This window comes from Mustela nivalis (assembly GCF_964662115.1).
Source record: "Mustela nivalis genome assembly, chromosome: 6".
Classification (NCBI taxonomy): domain Eukaryota; kingdom Metazoa; phylum Chordata; class Mammalia; order Carnivora; family Mustelidae; genus Mustela; species Mustela nivalis.
Window position 1 is genome coordinate 5,572,006 of NC_139025.1, and position 10,943 is coordinate 5,582,948.

The following is a 10,943-nucleotide window of genomic DNA, read 5'->3' on the forward strand; positions in this document are numbered from 1 at the left end:
GACCCTGAGCTCAGGTCTGCTGGGCTCCAAAGCGAGCCCAGGGCACTGGCTGTAGTTCTTATGTGTTCCGTTCAATACCGCTGAAAATGTATTCAGAAACCAGACTGGCCTTGGAAGCCATTCTCACCACCAGCGGTCTCGGTTCTGCCTCTGAACATATCCCCAAAGGCCAGGCCATTCCACACATCCCAGGCATGGAACCTGCTGCGCACCACACCCACCAGGTAACATCCCTCAGGGATGTCAGCGAGGGCTCCCCCAGCCCAAGAGGGACAACCTTGATTGCCCTCAGCTCACAGAAACTCCTCCGCTAGAGAGGCAGTGGGCAGTTAGAGACACAAGAAGCTGGTGCCCAAGAAGCAGACCACTGTGACACAAAGATCTCAAGCATCATTTTCTCTTCTAGGAACCCAGAAACCGTGTTTGCTCATTCATTTCAGAAAGCACTTCCAGCTGCCCTGCTTTGTGTTCAGGACCCCCACACAGTGCTCTACCAGCTCACTAGGTAAGGAAATGAAAGTCATCGATTGGTCCTCTCGAGTTACAGCAGGAGCCTTTATAAATCCAATTTGCCTAGATCCGTGGTCTCTGCACTCTTCTGACAGCATGGTCCCATCAAGAAAAAGCCCTTAAGCACGTAGCTTCAAGAAGTGTGTTTATTGGGCGCCTGGGTGGCTCAGTGGGTTAAGCCACTGCCTTCGGCTCAGGTCATGATCTCAGGGTCCTGGGATCAAGTCCCACATGGGGCTCTCTGCTCAGCAGGGAGCCTGCTTCTCTCTCTCTCTGCCTGCCTCTCTGTCTACTTGTGATCTCTGTCAAATAAACAAATAAAATCTTTAAAAAAAAAAAAAGTGTGTTTGTTTGTAAGTTACACAATGTGCTACCATGCCAATAAATTATGAGCATTAAAATACCAAAAATTTAAAAAATGAAACAAGGTGGGATCAGGAGAGAGACAAACCATAAGAGACTCTTAAACTCATGAAACAAACTAAGGGTTGTTGGGGGATGGGAGGGATAGGATGACTGGGTTATGGACATTGGGGAGGGCATGTGCTATGGTGGGTGCTATGAAATGTGTAAGCCAGATAATTCACAAACCTGTACCCCTGGGGCAAATAATATACTATATGTTAACTTTATAAATAAATAAATAAATAAAATACCAAAACTAAACTACTTTAAAGGATGAGACAAGGACAAAATAACCAGCATTTTCAAATATATTTTAACATGCCATTTATTAAGTGCACCAACAAAGCCCTTTGAAATCATTAAATCAAATGAGTTACAACTTTTTTAGTGAGAACTACCGAACTGGCTCCACTTCCAGTTGGACATAGGGAACTTTCAGTGACTCAATGATTTGAAAGTAGCCCAGTTACAGCTTGAGTTTACTGACTGAGGACTGTCAGAGCCAGCAAAGACTTCCCCCAGCGATGCACAGACCTGGACGGAAGACATTCACCACTGGCATCAAGGGAGATGATGTCTACTTCTACCCACTCCTGATCCAAAGGACTGTGTGAACATTTTACTAGGGAAGCTCCAGCTCCCCTTGGGTCAAAGAACGGTTCCTGCGACTAATCAGAGAAGTATCACTGCAGTTGCATATTTTTAACAACCAAATTCAAAATCCACCAGAATTTTCACTTAAAGGATATTAAAGCAGACTAGAAAAACTGCTCCCAAGTTAAGAGTGCAGATTTTAGCATTTTTAATAGGGGACACGTTCACATAGTTTTCAGCAATAAAACTTAGAAAATGATGGAAACAGAAACATCAGTTCTCAAAACATCCTTCCCATAGCACAAACTTCTTTTTTTTTTTTTTTAAAGATTTTATTTATTTATTTGACAGAGAGAGAGAGATCACAAGTAGGCAGTAGGCAGAGAGGCAGGCAGAGAGAGAGAGGAGGAAGCAGGCTCCCTGCTGATCAGAGAGCCCGATGCGGGGCTCGATCCCAGGACCCTGGGATCATGACCTGAGCCGAAGGCAGAGGCTTAACCCACTGAGCCACCCAGGCGCCCCCATAGTCCAAACTTCTTGAAAAGCAGTCACTCTTGTTCTTTCTTGAAGTGTCACCTTTTCCATGATGGATGACTGTGGTTTTCCCCAACAGCTTCCAGGGCCCACAGTCTGCAGTTACTCGCCGTCAGAGAACACTGCGGTTTTGTAAATGAGGGCTCTACACTTCTTTAAGCTCAACAAGCCCCTGTTGCTGAAACACGCAGTGCACAAAGATTTCCGTGGTCATCCTATGTCACTGCGATGCTGTCAAGAGCCGGCCACTGCGTTATCATCTGTGATGGTGACAGGACTACAAGCAACAGCATCGCTGTCCAACCCAAGAGGAGCGGTTAAGGCAAATGCAGGTGTCTGCCCGGTGGAATGTTGAAAAGTTGTTTAAAACTGGAATCACAAACAGTGCTCTTTGGCAAGACAGACAATGTCTGATACCTATGCTTGAATTACGTAAGTATTAAGTAGGGATTGGTATGGACAGAGACTGGGAAGAGATTCACCAACTTGAAATGAACTGTTCTAGGGGTAGTGAGATAACTTTTTAAATTATACTAATATTGTTGTCATAATGTTGGAGTTGTTTTTGTTGTTGTTGTTGTTGTTTTTTAAACAAAGAATTCTTCCAAAAAGGCATCGGAGAGATAAGCAGACTCACAGTAGTCTGGGTCCCGTGTGTGTCTCTCATCAGGTCCACAGATAAGCAACTCTCTCAAATAAACAAGAACTGCCCTCCCCAGGAATTAATCTAACTAGAAACCTGGTACTTCTTGAGCTTCCTCTTCTATCCTGAAACTCGTTCCAGCTACAGCTGGAGGTCCGAAACCACCCCTCACGTGCCTAGTTAGCAGCCACCCCCTCCTAGGGAGGATGGAGCCAAGAGCTGCCACCCGAGTCTCCACGTGCCCAGGCCAGGACTCAGAGATGCACACGCAGAGCTCTCAGGATGGGCCTCAGACCTGCAGCTCAGGCCTCAGGACACTTGCTCCGGACAAGGAGCTAGGGGATCTATGGTGGGATGAGGGAAGGGACAACCATCGTGTCCCCTAGATGGAAAAGGAACACGTAAATGCCACTGTGGCCCCCACACCAAGAAGGCCCCAGCAGGCCAGAAATCTGTCTTCTTGACAGAGGCAACCGAGTCCACCGCTGGCTCTTGCTGGTTCAGATTCACTGCCAGTCCTTAAGCCCAAAAGGAAAAACAAACCAGCTGCCTAGAGGGAAGTGTTCCTCGTTTCTTGGACCATGGTATACATGCTTATTTCAGAAATGGCGGTGAATTAGCCAATTTTTTCAAAAAGTGCAGTGATATAGTCTTGCCAGCAATAGGAGAAAGATGGGAGGAAAGTGAAAGCTGAGTTGCTAAAAGATGAGGACCTTTTCTGCTAAAAACAAACAAACAAACAAACAAACATGTATTTCTGCATGTTGTTCTTCAACCTCCTGAAGAGACTAAGAAGAGAATCGATGTCTATTAAGTACTAAAATGTTCCTGGTTAGAAGACAAGCTATGGCTTATGCCTTTTCTCCTAGTTTTGTTTGGAAGAACTGGGTCTTTGCTGTATTTGTTAAAAGGGTCCAAACTAAAAGATTTTAAAATTCTGGGGGCACCTGAGTGGCTCATGATTAAGCATCCACCTTCAGCTGAAGTCATGATCCCAGCGTCCTGGGATGGAGCCCTGCATGGGGAAATCCCTGCTCAGCGGGAAGCCTGCTTCTCCCTCTCCCACTCCCCCTGTTGATGTTCCCTCTCTCGCTCTCTCTCTCTCAAACAAATAAAAAAATAAAAACTTTAATAAGCTTCCATATCTGCAATGGGAAACATAAAGGGAAGGAGGTCGAGCACAAGACTGTGGCTCAGAAATCAGGACCCCAGCCGCCATGGTCCGGCGCTGTGCTCGGAGCAGGAGGTGGTGCAGCAGAGGGGCTGAGAGCCACACAGACCCAGGTGCCACCCCAGCCCTGTCACTTCCAGGGGAGGAACCTTGCAGGGCTTCGTATACATAAGGCTGTCTGGAGGGCGACATGCAACCTACACACTACACATTACACAAGTGTTCCAGAGGACACGGAGGAGAGCAAACAATGAAAGGGAGCCTATGATTGAAAGAAATTAAACCCATTACTGAATTCATCCTTGGTTAAATTAAAAGCTAAAATCAAAGGCTGTAAGTTTTTAACAGCAGGAACCTTGGGAGGAATGATCTGGAGTTTCTGTTTTGAGACTATGAGAACACGATTCCCTGGGCTAGCCTTAACATTTTGTTGTAGAGACATGGACAAAGGCTGGAGGTATTTATCAGAGACGATCTCCAACCTGAACACCAGCCACAGTGGAGGTGAAGGTCCTTTCTCATCAGATTTGTTCCCACTCTACCTTTTCAGACATCGAGTACCTTGTTTGTCATCTCCTCTCTGGCGAGGATACTTTAAGCACAATGACTAGTTGCTACGTAACCTTTAACCTTGAGACTATCTCTGCTTGTTTACATGTTTGTTATAGAAAGTTCTATTTGTTCACTGTATGCTGCTTACAGGAAATTGAGTTTTAAAATATTTAATCCACTAACACTGGCTTTATTGATCTGGTTATAATGAACTCAACCAGTAGAAGAACTGTTCAGATCCTCTTGGAGTTAGGAAAAATCACGTCTTTCCCTCTTTTAATCAATAATGATACAAATAAACTATATAAATCGTCATTAGAGCAAAAATATGTTTAAAACAGAATGCAGAAACTCAATTTGTTCTCTTGACACTACTATGACTGCCCAAGCTTCCATCACCAGTGTTGCTAAGACGAGGCAGTTGGTAATACTAGCCGGGGAATTCATCCGAGTTTCCCCTCTTCCTTTCTCAGGCAGAGACCCAGCAGACCACGCACGTGCCTGGGGCAACACTGCCTGTCCACCCTAATGCCACCTTGGGCAACCCTATCATCATGCAGGGCTCTGGGTCCCCAAGGGTCCTCCTTTTCCAGGTAGCATCTCTGGCCCCCAGCCCAGCTCCCAGCACAAAAGAGACATCTGATCCAGGTCAGATGAAACCCAAGTATGGGTTCCCAAGAAAGAGAGGGGAAGTTCTCGCCCTCCTCTCCAGGGAGATGGCACCTGCGACCTCCAGGCTTGCGTGCAGCTCTCACATGCCATGCTGCAACCCACTGTGGTAGGTGTGACTCGTCCACTTCACAGCAGGAGAAATGAAAGCTCAGGAAGGTAGGCCCTCACAAGGCCACACAAGTCAGCCCTGCTGGGAGGGACCCTGGACCCAGAGCCCTGCTCTCTGCACCCTACCCCGCCTGACTGCAAGCGATCTGTGACCTTTCCTTCTCCTCAGCTCTTTGTTCACGTCCACAGACTCCCGCACATGGAGGGGAGACGCTGACGGGGAAAGCTGAGGCCGTCGGCTTGTGGTGATTGAGCGTGTGTTCCAGGCAGGCGGCATATGACTCATTTCGCTAAAATCAATATCGTTACACTCATCCTCTGGGAAGTACTCGGCCAGCTGTAAATCTAACCATCCTGACTCCAAGTTAACAAGAAAAGGGGCTTACTAACTTCCAAATCAAACTCTGTGAATCAGAAGCAGCGGCCGCGTTGGCAGAGTCCTGGGAAGGGTCCGGGTGAGAGGCAGACAGGCTCGCGTCTGCAGGTCCCCCGCAGAGCAGTGGGGGCCTTCGGCTCAGCCCAGCGGGGCTCTTCAATCTGCAAAACCGGGGTAAGAAAGTGCTGAAGCCGGTCCTGAACCAAGAGAGCGGCGTGGAAGCCGGCGGGCCCCAGCCCGCTGACAGGCCGCAGCTGCCGAACGAGAGCAGGCGGCCGCAGCGGTAAGACCGCGTTTACACCAAGTCTGGCCACAGCTCTTCGTTATCTGGACCTGGACAAGACTGAGTTTTCTAAAATTAAAAAAAAAAAAAAAAAAGTTCTCAACTTGCAAACAAGGTGTGTACAAAAATTTTGCCGCAAGCTGGCTTTCTGGGGCCCCACAAGCACCGGTGCTCAGGCTCCTGGCCGGTCCCCGGAGGCTGCCTGACCCCGGGGGGCAGCCACTGAGCGCGCGCAGAGACGATATGATGCACCGCCCGGGCTGGGTGGAAGCCAGGGAACTCGCACCGTTGAGGAAAACCCGCCTTATCTCCCCCCAGAGGATGATGGCTTGGCTGTGTGCGGACATGCGGCAGGACCTGCAGGCACCTTCCAAAGTGTGAGATAGGGGCTGGCAGGGTGTGTCACCGAAGTCCAAGAACATCGGATTTAATATCCAGAACTAGGGTCAGTTTCACCCCGAAGCTGTACAGAAGGAGGGGAGAAAAGAAACCTGAGACCGGAGAGAACAAGGCTTCAGAGTGAGAGAGAAAGGGTGTGCATGGGAATGGGGCCGGCGTCTGGGGCTGAAGAGGGCATAGCCCTGAGAACAAGCTCATCGGAAAGCGGGCCAGGAGCGGGGCGTCAGCGAAGGAATGAGTTTAGGGAAAGAACAGGTGGCTGAGGATGAGGGAAGAGCAGGGGAGTCAGCAGGGGCCCCGCCTGCATCAGTGGGAAGGAGCGTGGGCAGCTGCTCTGGGCGAGAAGGCACTGGAGGGGCAGCACCCGGGCCAACGTCAGCTCAGCCCTCACTGGGTTCCAGCCCCTCGGAGACTCCGTGTCTCCGTCCAGGCAAAGTCCTGGGCCCCAAGGACAGACGACACGAGACATGCCAGGACCACTAGGAGCTGCACGTGTGCCCACCGGCCAGGGGCTCACAACGCCACTGGGGGTGTGCCTTCCCGCCTCCACAGACACCTGAAGGATGCCTGACTGAGTCTCTCGGAGCTGTCCTGGGGGGACACACATGGTGCTCAAAAGCCAAAGAATGGAGAAGCCCAGGCACCTCCTCCAAGACCTGGCGGGTGGCACTCCTCAGCACAAAAGGAGTCCCATCTGTGGCATCTTCTTTAAAGCCCCATGAACTCCTGGTCCCCTTCATCAGCATTCGAATTTGGATACTTCTCGCCCTTCCTATGCCAAGCGTCCTCAGATCGTCACAGCTAACGGTTCTCCCACTGGAGCGGCAGCCGTCAGCAGCCAGAGAAGCCTCCTACAGAAGGTCCAGTCGAGCTCCATCTCAGTGCACCTTTCTCCAGGAGGCCCTAAGTTATCTCCACAGGAGGCAAGCCAGCTGCTGGCGGGGGTAGGGGGAGCAAGCAGCCTCCCCTAAGCAAACGGTTTGTCCACAGCAGGGAAGCAGACGTGGTGGCCTCTGCCAGTCCCACTGGCCAGAGGTGGATCCAGCTCTGTCCCTGCTGGCTGTGAGGCCTTGTGCAAGTCCTTGAATATTCCCAGCCTCAGTGTCTAGTAGGTCAGTGAAATGGGGATAAAAACACTGTCTTCCAAGGTTGGAGTAGAGACTAAATACATAATAAGCAAAGGGACTAACATCTCTTTATTCATCTCCGTTTGATACAGGCCGAGCAGAGTGCTGAACCGGAGCTGCATCACCCCCGGCCGGGCCCACGGTGCACGCTGCCTATGGGACATTCCCCTTTCCTGGAGTTTTCTGTGATGGGGGCCCCAAACACCATGACCAGAACACACTTCTTGGAAAACAAGAGCAATGGCTATGTGTGGGTCCAGTCCCAGCTGGCTGCTCGTCTGCATGCCCCACAGCCTCCCACTGAAAGACACAGGGACCCCCAGAGCAGGAGGAGCTAACTAGGGACGGGAAGCCCAGGCTGCTAGCAGTGGGTATCTGAGTAAAGAAGGCCACGGACCTTCTCCAGCACCAGGTGTCTGGAGGCTGGGCTGTGGGAGGTCCGCTTGCGCACCCTAAATGAAGGGCAGCTGCTAGCTACCACGAGTAGTATGTTGTCATGGAGAAGCAAAACATGGAGGAGAAGCTGGGAGAGCCCTGGAAGGCCTGTTTTCTTCCCAGCCTGCCCCCCAGACCCACACAGGGGATCAGGGGCCACACCAGTAAGCCAGCTGGGGGATCATCGGACTGGGAGCTTTTGAAGGCAAGCCACCAAAGCCCAGCGACCAGAGTCTCTGGACACACAGCAGCAGCAAGGTCATTATGTCCCACCATCTGAAGGGGTTCGGAGGCAGTGATGGAGGGCGGGGAGGGACATCTTTAGTTGCGTGCCTACCTTGGGCCAGGCATTCTGTAAAGCAACCACAAACACCATCTCAGCTATTCCCCTCAACCAGCCCACCACCAGCCAAGGGCAGCGCCCCCCTCCCACAGAGGCGGAAACTAAGTGGAAGGACGCATCTGCTCCGCCACCCATGCTCCTTCTATCCCACTGCACTGCCTCCAGCATCAGGAACCTGGGACCAGGTGGCATTGCACGAACGTCCAGGACAGGCTGGACACACATCAAGAAAGCTGACCAGACCAAAGGAAGAAGGACGGGGTGCCTCCTCCAGCCAGGGCCCTGGGGGCTCCAGGGAGAATCTGTTGGCTCCTTTGCAGCCAACAAATGCAAAGTAAGAGGCCCTGCATACCTCTGAAGCCTGAATAGCCAGGCTGGGGGCAATTGCCCAAGGGGCTGGAACCTGCAAGACACCAGCACCAGCAGAGCTGAACCGAGCAAGGTCTTTGGGGGATTCTGAGGCAACTGGCTTATTTGATGTGCAGGACAGCTGACTCATAAGGCAGGCGACATTCGGGCCCTGATGGAGTCGGCCAGGGTTCCCTGAGGCCACCTCAGCCTAATGCACTGGAGACTTTTTGTTAGGAAGATTACAGACTGAAGCGGGAGCACCAAAAATAATGAATCTGTGAGCGGATTTTATTTAGGTGTTGATTCATGGTTGTCTTATAAGCCAACAGCCCGTCAGAACTATAAATTAACGAGATAAAATGTTGCTGGCCCTCCATATTTCAGGCTGGGTATTGACATTTTAGAATCCACAGATTTTTAACTGTATTGATTGAGGACACCAGGATAAATGGCCTTGGCGCCAAATTCCCATTAACGACAATGGGCACCGAGTGACTAATTCCCAAAGCACTGCGGTGAGAACGCCCTGCATTGCCTTCTCCTGGCAGGGAGTTCTAATTAGATTGAAATGAAAAAGCCAAATCACCAAGGGCGGAAAGAGGCAGATCAAGTAAAAAGGAAAACCAGACTCAGTGATGAGAAAGGACGAGATGAGTCAAACCAGGCTGAGAGCCACAGGGGCTGCCCAAGCCCACGGACCTCTTCTGAAGAAAACCCTTAGAACAACTTGGGTCGGGATGCAGAGCTGAGGTGGGAAGCAGAACCGGGCAGAGCCTCCTCGCCCACCCTGGCAGCCACCGACGGCTCTCACTGCCCAGCACGCACCAGCCTCCACTCACACACTGAGCAGCTGCTCTGAGCCAGCCCTGGCCAGATGATAGGAGACACGGAGACCACCAGGACAGGCCCCATTTCAAGGAGCACCCACACTAGTCAGGGAGACAGACACAGAAACCAGCAACCCTCTTGGCAGGAGAGGGACTGGAGTCCCCCCATCTAGGGACTGGAGGGCTTCCCCAAGGGTAAGGTCCAAACCCCGAGACTCTTGTCCCCAAGGGACAGAAAATGTCCAATAAGCTCACCACTACAGCCCCCACCAGGTCCTGTCCACAGCAGGTCCTCAGTAAGTATCTACGAATAGAATACTATATCTACGAATAGAATACTATATCTACGAATAGAAAAGATGAACCGGGGAGAAGGAGTGCTGTTCCTGGGAGACTGGTGGAGTGGAAAAGTCCTCCATCTCCGGCAAAGCCCTGAGGACAGAGGCCATGCCTGCCCTACACCACCCCACACAGCGCAGCTGGAGGAGCACGCTGGACCTGAGGCCACACAAGCTTCTCTCCAGTGAAGATCTGCCACCAACTGGGCGAGGCATGCCTCCTCCCTCCTGCTCTTCGCCCTCAGGTCACACCCAACCAGCCCCAGACATCAGGGAGGACTGCCCAGAGTGCCATGATTCTCTTCTGCTCCAAACTCAGCAGTGGCCCCCTGCCGCCATCTGCTGTGGCAGTCCCTAACTTGTGAGGCAGGGAAACTCTCAACATCTAAAATTTCAGAATCAGTCCCCACATGCACACACACTCACACACACCCACACACACAATGGCACTATATAACATCTGCTGGTTGAGAAGATCCATTAGGACACAGAACTACGAGGAATCCATTGATGTTATCAAATGAACTTGTATTTGATTAATCCAGCATCACCGTCCCCCGCCAGTATGTGAAAAGCATCACTCCTTTACTCTGTGGGTGGGCGGCGCAGGTCCCTATGGGTGGTCAGTGACCCTGGAGTGGGGAAAAGTGCCTGTAGAATGCGTTCTTCACAGGCCAGGAAAGGCATGCAGCTCAAGCTCCTGTTCCTGCCCCTCCAGACTCGCTGCCCCAGATTCCCTGCACCCCACGATTCCATGCACACCATGCAGTTCGTGTTCCTGCAACAATTCTGTCCTCATTGTCCTGTCTACTGAGAACCCGCTTCACTCTCCCTCAACCATACCCCCTTCACCTAGATTCTCTGTCTCCCCAGCTCCTGCCCCAGGGCAGGTTCCACTTCCTCCCAGAAATTTTTCTTGATCTTCTAGGCCCAATGTTTTTGCACTTCTTATACCTCGTTCCATCGCTGAGAACCCCTAGGGAACCTGCGATTCTCTCTGCACTTCTGTGTTCCACAGCAAACAAGAGCTTCTTAGGTGGCGTCTGCAACGCTGACCATGGCTTACTGGGCACACAGGCACCCCAGCGAGCCTGGCAGACCCATGCGCGAAAAAAGAAGTCTGGTGGTGCCAGCCCTAAGGGTGAGCGGGGCCTAAACGAGACCGCGGATGGAAGTCTGGAGCGGAGCCTCAGCTGCTGTAGTCGTCACCAACTAAGTAGTGCCAAACCCCTGAGCCACCGGCCGAACCCCTGAGCCCTTACCAGCCCTGCGGCT

At 51.4% G+C, this 10,943-nt stretch overlaps 1 protein-coding gene across 6 annotated transcripts in view; it reads right to left on the bottom strand.

Annotated features, from left to right (window-relative positions):
- WDR25 (WD repeat domain 25) overlaps positions 1-10,943 on the bottom strand; it is a 140,465-nt gene that overhangs the window by 41,220 nt on the left and 88,302 nt on the right. The gene's annotated exons all lie outside the window — the stretch shown is intronic.